Source organism: Lepisosteus platostomus, chromosome 22 (genome assembly GCF_059453375.1).
Source record: "Lepisosteus platostomus isolate fLepPlt1 chromosome 22, fLepPlt1.hap1, whole genome shotgun sequence".
NCBI classification, from domain to species: Eukaryota; Metazoa; Chordata; class Actinopteri; order Semionotiformes; family Lepisosteidae; genus Lepisosteus; species Lepisosteus platostomus.
Genome location: NC_142632.1, coordinates 9,398,023 through 9,414,834, shown reverse-complemented (window position 1 = coordinate 9,414,834; position 16,812 = coordinate 9,398,023). Strand labels below are relative to the sequence as shown.

The 16,812-nt window shown below is 45.1% G+C and overlaps 1 long non-coding RNA gene across 3 annotated transcripts in view; it reads right to left on the bottom strand.

Moving 5' to 3' along the window:
* Window positions 1-467: 467 nt before the first annotated feature.
* Window positions 468-16,812, bottom strand: part of LOC148643398 (uncharacterized) — a 227,296-nt gene continuing 210,951 nt past the window's right edge. Inside the window, exons 4-9 of one of the 3 annotated variants that reach the window (XR_015929051.1) lie at window positions 12,001-12,184; window positions 10,784-10,840; window positions 3,803-5,192; window positions 3,525-3,633; window positions 2,247-2,392; window positions 468-731 (exon numbers count right to left, since the gene is read on the bottom strand). This is a non-coding gene — a long non-coding RNA (uncharacterized LOC148643398). Of the gene's footprint in view, window positions 732-2,177; window positions 2,393-3,524; window positions 3,634-3,802; window positions 10,841-12,000; window positions 12,185-16,812 lie in introns of all 3 variants that reach the window. The other 2 variants (XR_015929050.1, XR_015929049.1) reach the window with 2 other exon arrangements.

Genomic DNA, 16,812 nt, shown 5'->3' with positions numbered 1-16,812 from the left:
CCCTTCTGCACAATCTCCATGCTCCGCGGCGCCCGCATTCCTCACACCCAGAGTACGGTCTCACCTGCACATGAATCACCGCTGCAGGTACAGCACCTGTCCCCTGCGGTCCAACAGCTCTGCTGCCCTCTACTGCCTCCTAGAGGCTGTAATACGAAGATTTTTATAGATATCAGAATGAGAAAATAATCATCATCATCATCAGTATCATCATCATCATTGCTTACACTTATATAGCGCTTTACAGGTAATGGGGATCCCCTCCACCACCACCAGTGTGCAGCCCCACCCGGTATCACCTGACTTAGTTCAACTTAACTTTGCACCACAGTAGGTCACTTTAGCGTATATTCACTTGCTAAAACATTTTGTGTGTGCACGAAATTTCGAATGAAGTTTCCTTGTATCTGTCTGATACAGTTAAACTCGGGAAAACATCACACGCTCTTTATTATAACCACCAGAAATGACAGGTTAATTGCTTTTAATAATAAAAACAACCCAACCCAGGGATAAGCTCCAGCAGCTGCAACCTTTCCCAGGAATAAGAATTGATTTCAGATTTTAGAAGGACGGATGGAAAAACCGCTGCATGACTGAAAGACTCCCCCTGCTGGCCAAGGTTGTAACTGCGCTTCCTGGCGGCCCCCCTCGCTTCTACGGAAACTGCTGACGTGCCGCCTTCCTGGCGGTTTCACAACCCTGGTGACTGTAGAAGAAGCTGATTTCGCCTGTAATTAAAGAAGAGGAACAAAAAAACATAAACAAAATAAAAAGGACGTAAAAATTAGGCTCATGTATAAATCACAACCATCTAACATAATTTTTGAAAAAATAATAATTCTGGCATTCACACAACAAATTCAGATCCTGGCCTCCTCGCAGGACACTGCTGTGTTTTTGCAGTCTCCCTTTCTGAGCTTGGTGTTTTGCTGCATACAAACTTACTTCCTCTCAGCCCTCAGGGACCACAGTGCCCTGAATCTATAATTCAATGCACTGAATAAATGTGAAGAATTTCTGTTTTGGAGTCGTTTGCTCCACACAAGAAAGGGGTGACTTTTTTTTCTTTGGTTTGTTCATCACCGAACTTTTCTTCAAGCACTGCAGCTTTCCATAACAGCTTGCAAACTGCACAAAGTGATTTCCATCTCACAGAGGGTCACGATTCGCTGCACAGGTGCTTGAATTTAGGAAAGACGACAGTATAGACAGACATTTGTGTAAGAGTCGCAGGGCATGAGAGGGAGGTCTGCTTTACCTCTGTTCTCCTCACCCTACAGCATCTTCTCGAAAGTTAGAATGAAAAGAGAGAATTTGAGGTCACCATATCACCCTGCAACGCACAGCTGGCAGCCCACTGAAGCTCACTGCTCAATGTTGCTCGCAAATGATATTGCTTCTTTTGTACTTCAACTCTTTCTCGCCCATTTTCCTTCATTTGTTAATCGTTTAACCTTTGTAGGAAACAGGGTCCAAGGGACAGGAAGTTAACTGTCCACTGGGAGGCGCTCTGAGTATCAGATTCCTGAAGATCCACCTTGCACGTCCCTGACTTCAGTCACACAAATATTCCAGTGATGGATGGAACTCTAAGAGTAATCCTAGCAAAACCCAGCAACTACCCCAGTTCCAAACACTGTCTGAACCCTGAACAGCACTGGTTCCAGTATTGGTCTCTATTTCTCCAGTATTACCCTCCAGGAGCACAAAGGGCAGTTCAACACTATTCAGATTAAATCCAGTTTACTGCATAGTAGTGTTTTCTACATTAGAAGAAAATTAATGTGAAGTCCGGACCGATCTTTTCTTTAAACTTCGGTATGGACCCATTTTGTGTTTGTAGTTCTTGTTGGGAGCGATACTAAATCATACAAGCCCCCTCACAAACTCAACGACGGACCAAAATACTACTAAAGGTGTACAAGTAACACAGAGTACAAGAGACTGTCTTTTGTGTAGCAACAGGTTAAGTTCAGGCACAGGCCCAGGTCAAATGTCTGGGTTCTGTGAGCCAGTGGGTGCAGTATTTAACTGCGTGTTCACGCCAGAAGCCTTTTGGGATCCACGTGTCACTTGAGTTCCAGATTAGTTAATTATTCACTTAACTGAACATATCTGACCCCTTTTTCGGAGGTGTTAATTAGCAACACGTTAAGGAGACCAACAACTCTGACCCTCAAGGATGGGACTGAAGGAACGCAGACATGAAAGGAAGAGTCCATGCAGGAGGTGTCTGCACTCACGGAGGGCTGTCCTTAGCGTCTGCTGTCCTGCGCCGATCAACCAGGAAACGGTCATCTCCTTCTCCGCGGCCTGAGAACAGCCTCAGGACATCACTGGTCATCCCCTCGGCTGACCTCGGCCTCTCACCCTGACCACTCTCCCTGTGCTGTTATTTACAGGAGATAAGTAGCACTTTGAGAAAAGCGACTGTCTCTCACACAAGCTGGAATGCAGTTCTTCCCCAATCTTTCTGGTCATGACTTTTTTTTTAAACAAAAGCTATCTTTTATTGTTTCGATTTAAGTCCAAATTCTCTTAAGTCAGCAGCTTTTTAAGCTTCCTCTCATTGTCCTAACACTGGCTTTCCAAATCTCCACATATAGCTAAGAAATTCAAATATGATAAGAAAACGGCGCTGTGGCTTGTGGTGTAGTGTGCTGGTCTGCGGTCAGGCAGTAAGGGGCTGGATTCAAATCCAGAAACTCCAGACCCTTTTTTCATTATGCCAGCAGCCATATCACCCTGCAACTCACAACTGGCAACTCACTGAAGCTCAGCAGTGTGAGCCTGGTCAGTACCTGGATGGGAGACTCCTGGGAAAGCTAAGGTTGCTGCTGGAAGAGATATTAGAGGGGCCAGTAGGGGGCGCTCACACTGTGGTCTGTGTGGGTCCTAATGCCCCAGTATAGTGACGGGGACACTATACTTTAAAAAGGTGCTGTCCTTCGGATGAGACGAAAAACTGAGGTCCTGACTCTCTGTGGGCGTTTCTCGAAAAGAGTAGGGGTGTTACCCAGGTGTCCTGGCCAAATTTCCCCCTGGCCTTTACCAGTCATGGCCTCCTAATAATCCCCATCTCTGAACTGGCTTCATCACTCTGCTCTCCTCCCCACTGAGAGCTGGTGTGTGGGGAGAGTACTGGTACATCATCCAGGTGGGGCTGCACACTGGTGGAGGTGGAGGGGATCCCCATTACCTGTAAAGTGCTTTGAATGGAGTGTCCAGAAAAGCGCTATATAAGTGTAAGCAAATATAAATTAATTATTATTAATTAACACTAAAACCTATACGCAGCAGTGATGCGTATAGTGATGCGTATACGCAGCAGTGATGGAGATGAGATTTCCATTCAACAGTTAAATACACTGTATTTAAAAGAACCACTAGAGGGCAGTGCTGTGTAAGCAGATATTTACATTGGCGAGGACGAAAATTCCATTTAAATAATACAATTATAATAAAACCCTCTATGGTCTTTAAACAGGAGGATCCTTTGTTGAAAATGCAGCAGAACACACCTGAGGGCGCACAGACTGAGGAACAGCAACACAGCAGCACATCCCTAGTTCTTCACAGTCCAGCACAGGCAGACCTTACAGTAGTTGCCAAACTCCAACAAAGAAATGCCTGAAAAAGAAAATGATGTTGTGTTATGCACAGAGTTCAAATGATTATAAATAATTTGTTAAGACGTTTCAGATAAAGCTCTCTCAGCTGCTTAGAAAGCAATGTTTTGCCTTTAGAAAGCAATTCCAGCAGCCCACTGAAGCCCAGGAGGTGTGAGCCTGGCCAGTACCTGGATGCAAGACTCCAGGAAAAAACTGAGGTTGCTGCTGGAAGAGGTGTTAGTGTGGCCAGTAGGGGGCGCTCATCCCATGGTCTGTGTGGGGACACTATACTGTAAAAAGGAAGAGACGTAAAACCGAGGTCCTGATTCTCTGTGGGATTATAAATCCCAGTGTGTTTCTTCAAAAGAGTAGGGGTGTTACCCTGGTGTCCTGGCCAAATTTCCCATTGGCCTTTACCAGTCATGGCCTCCTAATAATCCCCATCTCTGAACTGGCTTCATCACTCTGCTCTCCTCCCCACTGAGAGCTGGTGTGTGGGGAGAGTACTGGAACACTATAGCTGCCGTCACATCATCCAGGTGGGGCTGCACACTGGTGGTGGTGGAGGGGATCCCCATTACCTGTATAGAACTTTAAACTAGTCCACTACTATTAAAGCACTTTGAGTGGAGTGTCCAGAAAAGCGCTATAGAAGTGTACGAAATGATTATTAAAGCTGTTAACCTTTCTAAACAAATGACAAAACTAGTGTTGAAAAATGTCCTGATGACTTTTAAACCAACTGAGCCCTATGTGAGAACCTTTACAGAACACAGAACCTTTCCTTTCTCAGACAGACAGCCAGGATATACAGAAAGATGATGAAACTGTCTGATGGACGTTTGGACAGATCACAGACAGATGGATGGCAGATACTGTAGATGGAAAGGCATGTTACAAACAGGTAGACAGATGGATAGAGAGATTACAGACAGATCGGTGAAAAATGTCCTGGTGTCTTTTAAGCAAACTGAGCCCTGTGTCCATCGCAGAACCTTCCTTTACTCGGACAGACACATGGACACAGACTGATGACAGACGGACGGACAGACAGGTGAACAGAAAGATCACAGACAGGCAGTTGTGTGTGGGCTGATGGGAGCCTTGATGCCTGTATAATTCTTGTCCCATCTGAGTCTCAGGGGTCCCGGACAGCAGGAATAAACGGCGCTGGAGGGGGGAGAGAGGGACGTGGGGAATTTTTCCTTACATTCCAGGATTGACAGGGAGTAACTACAGGACATGTAGCGGCTTTTTGTTTCTTGACAAATGTAGGCATTTGCCACAGTGTCAGCAGGAGCATAAATCACAGGAGATCAGGGGTCTAGTCATGTCATCCCCGAGTGAAAAGCTCCAGGTTTTAATTGCACACTGTGAGTCAGTGTAATGTTAGGCCTGGGGATTGGCGATGTCGGGCTGGCGCTGAGCACGAAGAGGACCTGGAAGGGCCTGCAGGAACGCTGAGCTCGCTCCGCGCTGACGGCAGGGCTTCTCGGGCTGGTCCCAGGCATTTCTCATTCAGCTGGAATGTGGTGTCTCACCCAACCCGGCGCAGGGCACTGGGAGAGGCACAGATTCCTGGCTCGGGAGAAAAAAAACAAGAAGCTTTTCATTTTTCACAATAATAATAATACAACAAAACCTTATCTTGTATATCGCCTTTAAAGGTGGATTCTCAAAGCGCTTTACAGAACGAAAACAACAACAATAAAAAATACTCGAGATATGAGAGGAGACAGTGGATGGGGATACTGAATACAGCGGAGCAGAGGGGCAAAGAACAGAACCAGTCAAGTTAAGACTTATAACCAGTATGGTCCAGTACTTATAAAAAGAACGCACTATAATGTCTGGTAATGAACCTTTTGCAAACACCAGCCTAAACCATTTTGGGTGGATGGCATTGTGAGTGCAATGAAGTAGTTCAGGTGGGGAGCTGGGTCAGCATGCGTAGGCTGCAAAGGAACAAGTAATAGGTTTATTCCATGCTGAAAATAATTCTTTCTTCTCTTTTCAGCATGGAATAAACCTATTACTAGTTCCTTTGTAAGTGCAATGCCTTGACTTTGACCCAGAACAGTAATGAAGGGGGTAATCTACAGTATATGGACAACCCCAATCCGTATTTTACCCCCAAAACAGACACAAAAGCTACCCTGTACCCTCCCAAACAATGCAATCGATAAGAAACTACTGTCTAAAACCATTAGCACTCTTAAATTCTATTCTGTGGGTGAAGTGCCTCTCTAGACTTACGAATAAGGATTTCCTTTCTGAATCCCTTCAGATCACTCACTGCCCCTTGTTCTTTGGTTCACAGTTTTTCCAGCATTCACACAGAAGTTTGACAACATTAATGTTGCTGCAGAGCGGGCTGCAAAATGTCGTTAACCCTTTCACACACGCATCCCGAAAACTAAAACAGTCAGGGTCCCCGCCGTGCCGCTCCAGCCAACCCAATCGCGCCGTGGGCGAAAAGGCGACGCGGAGACCGCCTGAGGAGAGACACAAGCGATGCCCAGCTCGTTTCGCAACACGAACAACCGTGCGCCCCCCACCCAACGAGTGACAGGGCAGGGCGAGCGGCTCACCCCGGGCTGCATCGCCGCGGAGAGAGCGCGCAAACCCGCGAAAAGCTGCCATCGGAGGGGAAAGGCTGGAGCTCAGCCGGCGTCATCGTTTGTCATCCAGCGCCGATGATTAACAACCGATGTTTTGACACTCCGTTTTGAGTATTAAAATGTGAGCGCAGTATAACTAACGCTCCACGCCCCGGGGCGAATTTTTTATGGCCGGCGTGGTACTCGGTATAACTTAGTTCGCATGTAAGCGCAGATAATTCCCGGGTGATTTATGGGCCTGTGTGTCAGCATCACGTCGGGACTGTCGCGCACTTGTGTTGACAAACAGGGTGAAACCACAGCAACAACGTTTTTTTTCCCCCTGCTTGAGTTTATTTCGCTGTCATTATTCTTTCAGCTCCCTTTTAATCTCTTTGTGCATCGCCAGTTGATCGGGGCTGTCGCCGCACAAAGGAATCTGCCGGGACGAACGCTGACGGTTGTCTTGAGCTCAGAAGTGATGAGTAAAACATGCCTTCATTGTGACCTGAAGAAGGCTCCACGGCCGAAACGTTGTGTTCTTTCTTCTTTTTTTCAGCATGGAATAAACCTATTACTTGTTCATTGTGTTTGGCAACGCAAAAACCCAGTCCAGAAAAACGTGATCTGAGAGGAACGTCAGAGGTGACAAATTGGCCTTACGATAAAAAGTGTTGCAATTAAAAAAAATCATTATCCTTTAACCAGTCTCTAAACAAAAACAGATAATGTGGAAAAACAACAGGTAACAGGTAATGTGCAAAACAAAAACAGTTGTGCAAAATCATACATCAACAGAACGAAATTAAGGATAGAAAATGGGGAGTGAACTTTTTGTCGTGTGAAGTACTGTAGAAGTAGATTTCAATGTGTTTTTGAGGTTTGATAAAGAGAGAAGATCGTATCTTCTCGTAGATCGTAGGCGAGAGAGGCTGGGAGTTTAATAGGTTGATAGTGCGGGGGTAAAAACTGTCTCTGAGTCTGGTAGTCCGGGCCCGAATGCCCCGGTACCGTTTTCCAGATGGTAGAGGGTCATACAGTCTGTAGCTGGGGTGTGTGGGGTCTTTGATGATGCTTGGAGCTTTCCTCAAGCACCGTCTGTCATAAATGTCCTGTATAGATGGGAGTGTCATCATCCCGTCTGCATAAGATTATGATAAGAAGAAGAATAATTAATAATAATAATTGCTTACACTTGTATAGCGCTTTTCTGGACACGCTGCTCAAAGAGTTTACAGGTAATGGGGATCCCCTCCACCTCCACCAGTGTGCAGCCCCACCTGGATGATGCACCAGTACTCTCCCCACACACCAGCTCTCAGTGGGGAAGAGAGCAGAGTGATGAAGCCAGTTCAGAGATGGGGATTATTAGGAGGCCATGATTGGTAAAGGCCAGGGGGGAATTTGGCCATGATGCCGGGGTAACACCCCTACTCTTTTCGAGAAACGCCCTGGGATTTTTAATGACCACAGAGAGTCAGGACCTCGGTTTTACATCTCATCCAAAGGACGGCGCCTGTTTTCAATATAGTGTCCCCGTCACTATACTGGGGCATTAGGACCCACATGGACCGCAGGGTGAGCGCCCCCTATTGGCCCCACTAACACCTCTTCCAGCAGCAGCCTTAGTTTCTCCCAGGAGGTCTCCCATCCAGGTACTGACCAGGCTCACACCTGCTGAGCTTCAGTGGGCGGCCAGCTGGGAGTTATAGAGTGATATGGCTGCTGGCCAAGAGAGTGATGGCTAAGAAGAATGATGATGATGATGAAGCGGCAGAGGAAGAATTTCCTTCCAGTCCCTTCAGCAGTTCTGGAAGAGCGAGGTCTGTGGGTCACACAGGTAGACACAGTGCGCGTAGTAACAGCGGTGTGAGTCAGCCCGTGAACTCTCTCTCCCACTCCTGTCTGACGGCTCTCTCCATGGGCTGGAAGAGCAGGGAGCAGACACCCCCAGCTCCGTGACTCAGCGGGGGGGGGGGGGTGTCGCGCTGGGGGGCAGGGCGTGTGCCACAGGGGATCCTCCCCACCCAGGACGGGGCTCCGGCCCAGCAGATGACGGCATCGTGCTGGGACTCCGACTGCCAGAGGAGCTGCACTGCTGCCAAGTCAGTATGGGAATAAGGGAAAAACAAACTAGCTTGAACAAATTTGCTTATGGATTTACTGCCTCTTAGATTAATAGATTTATTAGAGTGACTGATATCCGCAGTTTATCTCTCCTTCTTTTTCACGATTCCTTAATCCCTTGTTTAAACAAATTGTAGCCACATGCAGCATGTTTTTCTGGAAATGCTGCTAGGATGTGGTTAATAAACAGCAAGCTTGCGTGTGTCTGCGGCTCTGAAATAAAATCCCATTGCAGTTTAAGAGAAAAAGAAACAGATTGTGTGCTTGATGAAGTCTTCGTTCAGGGCTAAAGAAAATGCTCGTTTTCATAGTGCCACACCAGCCACTATCTGATGCAGCAGTTTCACACTGTAATTCAGTGAAGCAGGAAAATATGAAATACAATTTTAAAATGGAAAAGGGTGGTTTTCTCGCAAATAGCCCCATATGGGCGCAGTAACATAGCAAACATTTAAAACGGTTAAAATCTGCATACAGTTGAAACAATCTTAAAACAATTCTATGTAGCAAAAGCGTTTTTCAGTTAAGGGACTGTTTAGGAAAGCTCAGTTGCACATTCCTGAAGGACATGGTTTTCACAAGGACTGGGGATACAGCCTCCTCTTTAGACACCGATCAGTGCGTCTAACATACGAAGGGATGGTGCCAGACCCCATTCTTAAACAAGGTGGCTGAAGCAATCTGCACATGTCAAAAGCCACCATGGATGATACTGGATGGTGCAGGAAACTCTACCGCAGATAATACATTTAAATATTAAACCACTGCCTCTCCGGGCTGATAACGCCCCCAACCACTAATCGACACTGTGAGGCTCTTGATATACCCCAGCATTCCATTCATCACACCCATGTAAGAATGTAACAGAACAAGTAATAGGCTTATTCCATGCTGAAAAAAACAAGAAAGAAAACACAAAGTTTCAGCCGTGGGGCCTTCTTCAGGTGTCACCTGAAGAAGGCTCCACGGCCGAAACGTGTTTTTTCTCTCCCTTTTTTTCAGCATGGAATAAACCTACTTGTTCCTTTGCAGCCTACACATGCTGACGCAGCTACCCACCTGAACATGTAAGAATGTGCCCTTTAAACCTTCACCAATAACTTAATTGACTCATTATCGCCCAGTGTTTCTATTTACAATAACAGAGCGCTTTACTGGCCTCTAGTGGCAGATTAATAAACAGAGCCCTTAAAGAAAGGTCTGCCACAGGGGTACTGTGCTTGGCATCAGACAAACTGCCAGCAGCCAGCACGACAGTGCCAGCTGTAACAGCATGATGTTAACCTAGCGTGCTCTTTATAACACATATTTTCCACTTGGGACTGTGTAGGTTGTTGCTTGATTCATGGGTCCCTTGGTAACATTAGATCTATTTTCTCCTATTGTAAACATTTTAATAAGCACTCAATTTCTTTCCAGGGCATTTCATACCCGTTATTATCAATTGCCTACAGTTTGTCACTAATAGTTAGGCAGGTACAGTACTTCCCATTTTTGCTCAGAGTTTACAATACAAATGCATGACCATGTGCCTAAATGGATGATGCAAGAGTCATAAATTAAGTTACATACTGAATTAAAAAAAAAAAATCTCAACAAACCATTGGGTCAATTAGAGAAAAAAAAACAGTTTCTGAGTAAATAAAATAAGTTGCATTAAAAGTTATATACATATAAGGTTCATAATATATATTGGTTATACAGGATATACAATATTCTACATTCCTCTGATTTTACAGGTTTTATAAATTCCTCCGTATGATTACTTAAATGTGGAGAAATTGTCACACAAATGTCATACACTGGAGGGGAAATGCTCTTTAATTGCTACCCACAGCGAGGTGTTAACAATTTTCTTTTCTTGGTAAAGCCCTTATTAACATACCACTGAAAGGCATGGGGTGCAGACTGGACTCTCAGACTCCTTGCTTACTTATTAGACTAACTACCCCGTGGAAATATGTATCTATAAAATATTGCACAGACCTCTAATAACAACCAGCTAACAACCACTCATTACTGGGCCTTGGGTTAGAGCTTTACAAATCTCTGCGAGGGTTGTTAAGAGGGTTGCACGGTCTTTAAAAATTGTTATTCCTTCACGGATGTCACTGACTGTGCAATAAAGGCCTTGATTTATTCATGGCGACTGATAATTACTACTGTCTTGTCAACTGTCAAAAGAATGGGCTAGAATGCTCCTAACTACACACTTTGAGCTTTCTATGCAAAGCCATAAATCTGCTGAAGCACAGCTATAAATCACCGGTCTCTCAAGTAGGCTGTCTGCACACTGGGCCCGATTACTCAATCCTGCGGTATGGACTTGTAATGCGAAATCCTTTCCATTATGAATTAATCTAGGAAGCTGCTCAGTATCAATGTGATAATTACAGGTGTGAGGTGTGACTGTGCTCGCTGGGTGATTTATACGTTTCCGACCTGGACGGTAGAGAGGGCTCACAGGACTGCTGCTCAGGTGCGCAGGGAGCAGGGTTCCTGTATTGGAGATAAAGAAGGGCAGATGAAGCCACGTCTCTCTGTGCAAAAACCACATGAAACATACAGTAGCAGCAATGTGCCAATTACGGCAGCATTACTGCACATTACACCGGTAGCACTCTCGTTTCCCTGAAGACGGTTGTAATTGCACAGCGTTAGCTGTTTCGGGAGATAAAGATAATTTGTAGCAGTGGCTACTGGAAATGTGGAGAGTCTTGTGCACAGGGTCCTAAGGCCTCCCTTCAGGAGCTCCCAAAGAAATCGATTCCTCCTATAAACAAGTGCCAAAGCGCGTTGTCTGAGGTTGTTCCCTCATGGCAGGGGTGGGACTCTTATTAAAGAGAGTTTAAAACCCCAAGTGAGGTCCTGCTTGGATTGCTGCTTTCGCATGTTGATTGCATATTCATAAATGCTCACAGCTCCTAAAACGGTGCAGCTTTCAAAGTTACTTGTGTGCTGTTATGAGAAACAGAGTCAGAACATCAGAATGGCTACAAACAAGAGGTCAGTCCGCCCCTCATTCCTGTTGAGAACTCTGCAGACCCAGAGCACAAAATCATTGATATGGGCGAATCTTTCTTGAAAAACTGTAAAAAGTAACCATAGATATGAAAACGGTTCTTCTTAAGAGAAATATGAAAGTAATTATGTGAATATTGGTAATAATTAGTAAGCCCACCTGTATATCTTACATGTATATGTTTTTTATTCTTTGTTTTAATAGGTGGTTTTGGCTGTCATATTATTAAAATGAATGGTGATGACTTTATGTCTGTCTATAGTAAAAATACACATACGTGAGAATTGAATGCAAGATATCTATCTATAAGAACATGTCCACTAGTATGTTTTAGAGACCTCTGTATCTTGTTGTTTTTGGGGGCGCAAATGGAAAGAAAGGGAACAAAATAAAAAAGTTGCAAAATGTACACACGTCAATGAGATAACTAAGATCTCACGCCGAGCGAAATCCCAAAGATACTGCTGGACCTCAGGACCAGAAAACCAGGGTGTGGAGCCCAAGCCACAGCCCCCACTTTCCCTGGGAGCGCCCAGCGCCCTCGGCCTGGCCCCCAGCGCTGGCTGAGGAATCCGGCTCTCCGGCAAGGGCCGCCAGTTCCCACGCTTGTAGCCCCAGTAGCACAACCTGCAATTACCTGGCCAGCAGACGGCGAGGGAGACAGTCGTAGCTCACCCGAGCCCCCCTCCCGAAGGAACGCAGTTTTCAGCACCCTCCATTACCCCTGCATTCCAGAGAGCTTCCCCGCGGCTGGACCCCGCCCGGACTGGGGGAGGACACGGGCTCAGGGGTCAAGGTTATGGTCATCCACTGGTGCCCGCCTGGAACACAGGCATACCGGCTGCTGGAGTATTTTTATCAGTGAAGAATAAACAATAATAATAATAATAATAATTACTGGCGGTGCGATGGCTAAGGATCTGCGCCTGTGGCTGGAAGGTTGCCAGTTTGCATCCACTGGTGCCCACCTGGAACACAGGCATACCGGCTGCTGGAATATTTTTATTAGTGAAGAATAATAAATAAATAATGATAATAATAATAATTAACGGCGGTGCGGAGGATAAGGCTCTGCGCCTGTGGCTGGAAGGTTGCCAGTTCAAATCCCGCAGCCGGCAGAGGAATCCTACTCCGTTGGGCCCCTGAGCAAGGCCCTTCACCCCAACTGCTCCAGGGGCGCCGTATAAATGGCTGATCCTGCGCTCTGACCCCCAGCTTCTCTCCCTGTCTGTGTGTCTCATGGAGAGCAAGCTGGGATACGCGAAAAGACAAATTCCTAATGCAAGAAATTGTACATGGCCAAGAAAGTGATATGATAATAATAATAATTGATTTAAACTCGTTTGTCATCCCCAGGCACTAGTCTGCAGTGCCTGGGGATGACAGTCAGATGACAATAGTCTGCAGGGATCAGGGTGTCAGGAGCACATCTGAAGACAACAAGAAACATAAGGCAAAATGTAATAACTTTAATTTTTCTTAGACTTTTCACAGATCTCCGGGCCACTGTATTGTAAACGCCTCACCATATTTTTCCTCTGACATCAGCTTAATGACATCAAGGTGCCCCAACGTGGCAGAGAGCCCAATCAAACTACGTCAGCAGTTTCCTGTGTAACTCCATTGTTAGGATTGTATGAGTTGGTCTTAATTTATACAAGTGGAATTAAGAAAAAAAAACCAACTCAGCAACCTTTTGCTTTTTGCATAGTTTGTTTCCTGCACAGGTAGGCGTAAAAGCTTCACAGAATGTGCAGGGCTACTCCACTGTTCACAGCAGCTGAAAGCCTTGAACGAGGGCACAATCAAGGAATATATCACTGGACCTCCCAAAGTTGGGATTTTGGAGTTTAACTCACAATAATAATTTAATGTTATGAGTAATACCTGCTTTTTTAAATGGTTTACTGTTAGGGTACACCACTGTAGCAAATTAAAATGACTTCTGTTTCCATTTCTTGTATTTCAAAGAAAATCTGAGATTCTATGAAATATACAGCATGTCTAAAATATGCCCTAAATTATGATACACTCACTGTTTGTGAACTTACAGCAATGAGACAAAAATGTTTTAAGAAAATTATGACATTAAATTTTAAGTGGAAAGTTTAGTTTAGAAAGAAAACTTTAAGTGGCCCCTCGCCAATATTTCTGTCTGCATTTTGCAGAGATGGTCTTCCATTAACTCAGGATGAACAGCCAGAATCAATTACTTTGGAGCTACAGGTCACCTGCTAACTGTTCACTGGCTGCATTAACCCTTCATGATCCTGATGTGGTGTGGGTGGGTCACATTTGAACTTTAAAACAGCTGCGTTAACCCTTGAAGAGAACGATTTGGAGAGGGCAGGTCGCATTTTCCAGTGTTGAGGTTCAGCCTTTGCTGCTGCTGAAGTGGCAGCAGTGTTAGTGTCCTGAATGAGGCCCAGCAGTGATTCTGTTTCTAACTGGGCCGGGATTACTGTGTTCAGGCTAGGCTAGCTAGGAACACAGCTGCTATGTGCAAGCAACTCTCTGGGAAAGATCTGCTTATTTAAAACTGCATTTATGCTGTCCCCCTCCTGCCCACGAGGCAACCCATAATTAGCATGCGAAGGTTATGGTTTGTACAACTAATTTCAAATTACAGAGTGAAAATGCTATGACGGAATGCAGGGACTAGTATATTTTACCCGACCTACAAATTATCTTCTAATTGCAGAACAAAAAGGAAGACTGATGTTGTAATGTTCTCCTAATATTCCACTGCGCTATTCTTCCAATAACAAAAACATCACGAAAGGCCTGACGTCTCTGATACATTTAAAACTTTTTAATCCTGTACAACAAGTAACGAGAAATTCAAACACACCATCATTTACTTGTCAGACTAGAGACATTCCAGCACCAATTACATCTTGTGAATTTTAATTGCTATGGTAATTGGAAAAACACCATGTTTTAAGAGCAAATTCTACAACAAACAAAAACAGTGGTTAGGCTACCTCGCATTTTAAGGCTTTAAATATCTTTTTTTCTTTCTCACTTCAGATTCAAGGGCAAAATGCTTTAGTACTGTCTCTCAGGCCAAATGTTTTTAAACACACAGTGAACAATTCCATACCGAGATGCTTTTATGATCATTCAAAATCACTGCTCTGCTGAAGGCTTTGCAGGGGTTCCTAACTACAGCCAATTAATTTCAAAGCACAACCCTGAACCTACAGCCACAGTGCACCCTTCTGCACAGGGGTGATGATCAGCGTCCCAGTGAGAGTACAGCCACTCGACTACAAAGATGATGAGGCTAAACCGTCAGAAAGAAAAGCAGAAATGCCTAGATTTCAGCGTGTTAACGAAAGGAGACAAACACAGTAACATAAGTACTTAAGTGCATTTAAACCCGAGAGCAGGAGGCTCTTCTTTACACAAAGGGTTGTGGGAGTCTGAAACAAGCTGCCCAACTATGCTGCTGAAGCCAGTACTTTGTGACCCTTACGTTCTTGAAGTGATGTTTATAGCCCTTTGCTGTGAACAGTGAACAAAAATTCAAAAAGACACTAAAGCTGAGAAAGGAGTAAGAATTCTGTTTGAAACAAGCACCATCTTTCACAGTTTCAGTTGCGGCAGAAGGAGATGGGAAGACCCCCCGAGCTGGTGCTGCGGCCACATAAAGGTTCAATACAGGTAAACCTGAGCACAGCTGAAAAGTTATGCATGGCTTGTGCATGGCTTCCATGTCACATACGTGCTCGTGTCTTGAAGGCACACATTTCACTTCATGTTGCTTGCAGCCCCAAGCATTGCAAGCCCTTCTGCTAAGCTTCCCGCTGACTGCATGACCACCCCTGTCTGGATAAAAGCTTCAGCTGACCAATTCAATCTCCAGGAGGCGATTAGCATGGAATTTAGTCAAATGCAAGGAAATGTTGTTGGTTTTTTTTCCAGACAATTCCTCAGCAGCTCCGGGCTCCCTCGTGAGTCTTAATTGATTATATTCCAGGTATGATCTTCCCAATTGCAATGCCTGCAATGAACGCTGCAATTGCCTGGATGGTCAGCTGTGTGCTTTGTGTAATAAAAACGAAAGCAGTCTATTAACCAGGCAGGAAGCAATGTCCTCAATGGGAGATCCCTCTTTCTCCCTCCCGGGTAATAGCACCTCCACCTCTGATAAAATCAGGAGTATGCTATCCTGTCAGCCCACTCGAGATGTTGTGTCCAGGGCATTTTAGGCCTCATTGCAGCCCACAGAAAGGAGAGAACTGCACCCGCTATTCATATAATGGGACAACAATGGGCATGATTAGAGCACTGATTGTTAGATAATGGTTTAACATCAGCCCTTTGGATTGCAGGGTGCTCTGAAATGGCTTGAAGCCATGTTCTTTGGAGTGAAGCTGTAAATTCTATTTTAAACGTTCCCGAAAGCACTAATCCCCGATTTAATGACAGTGCCTTAGAAGAATGAGAAGAAAGAGAAGCTTTTCTGTTTTTTTTTTTTTAGTTCTTACACCTCCACTCCATCCGAACTCCCCTGACTTTCCATCGCCGTCTTCAGAGCCAGCGATGCCCTGCACTGGGAAGAGCGAGAACCGACAGGAAGAGAAACTACGGTACCGGCAAAACATTTTCGTTTTCCGCGCGAGTCTGCGATCGCTGGTGCAGATTCCGCGCTGGAGTCCGAGTGGAGAAAGGGCCAGACTCGTGCACCGCAGGGAGAGCCGGGACAGCGGACACCAGCCCTGCCCGCTGCACTGAACGCAAAGAGCTTCACACACAAAAAAAAAAACGGAGAAAAAGACGGGCAGGAAAATAAAAGATACCCCTCAGCCACAGGACGGGGGGGAAAAAAAAACCTGCGGAAGAATTTCCAAGGGGAAGAAAATGACAGATCTTAAAAAAAAAAAAGATAAGTGGCACCCTTTCGTGAACAGCCCTGGTCCCAGTAAATCACGCTCAGCCAGGTTCCTTTTATTTGGCCAGGATGGTAATCTATTAATTTGGACAAATGGTTCCGCTCACTTCAAACCAGCTCACATTCACAGGGAAAAAAAAAAATATTTAATGCACAGGGGTGATCACTTAAGCCAACAGCTATCGCAGGTGATAATTGTAAAATATTTCTGCTCCTTTTCCCCACCTTTGAAGTCTTGGCCCATGTCTGTTCTTGTCCCGAGGGAGATCTGAGCCTGATTTATGGTGCTGTTGCAACAACAGACACCCAAATTATCCTGTCCTTCAAAGCAGCTACAGGAGAGAAGTGATCTGCAAATAGGACGCTGCTAATTGCAGCTGTAGAGAAATCTATCGTCTAGATCATGCAAGATAAGTGTTCTTTTCCCCTCTTTGTATAAGGTGTATAAGCACATTAATAAAACTTTGGTTATCTGATAAAGCTACAATTTGTCATGAGTCTCCCGAGTCCATTTTTCACAGGACTCCCACGATCAGCTCAGAAGACACTGAT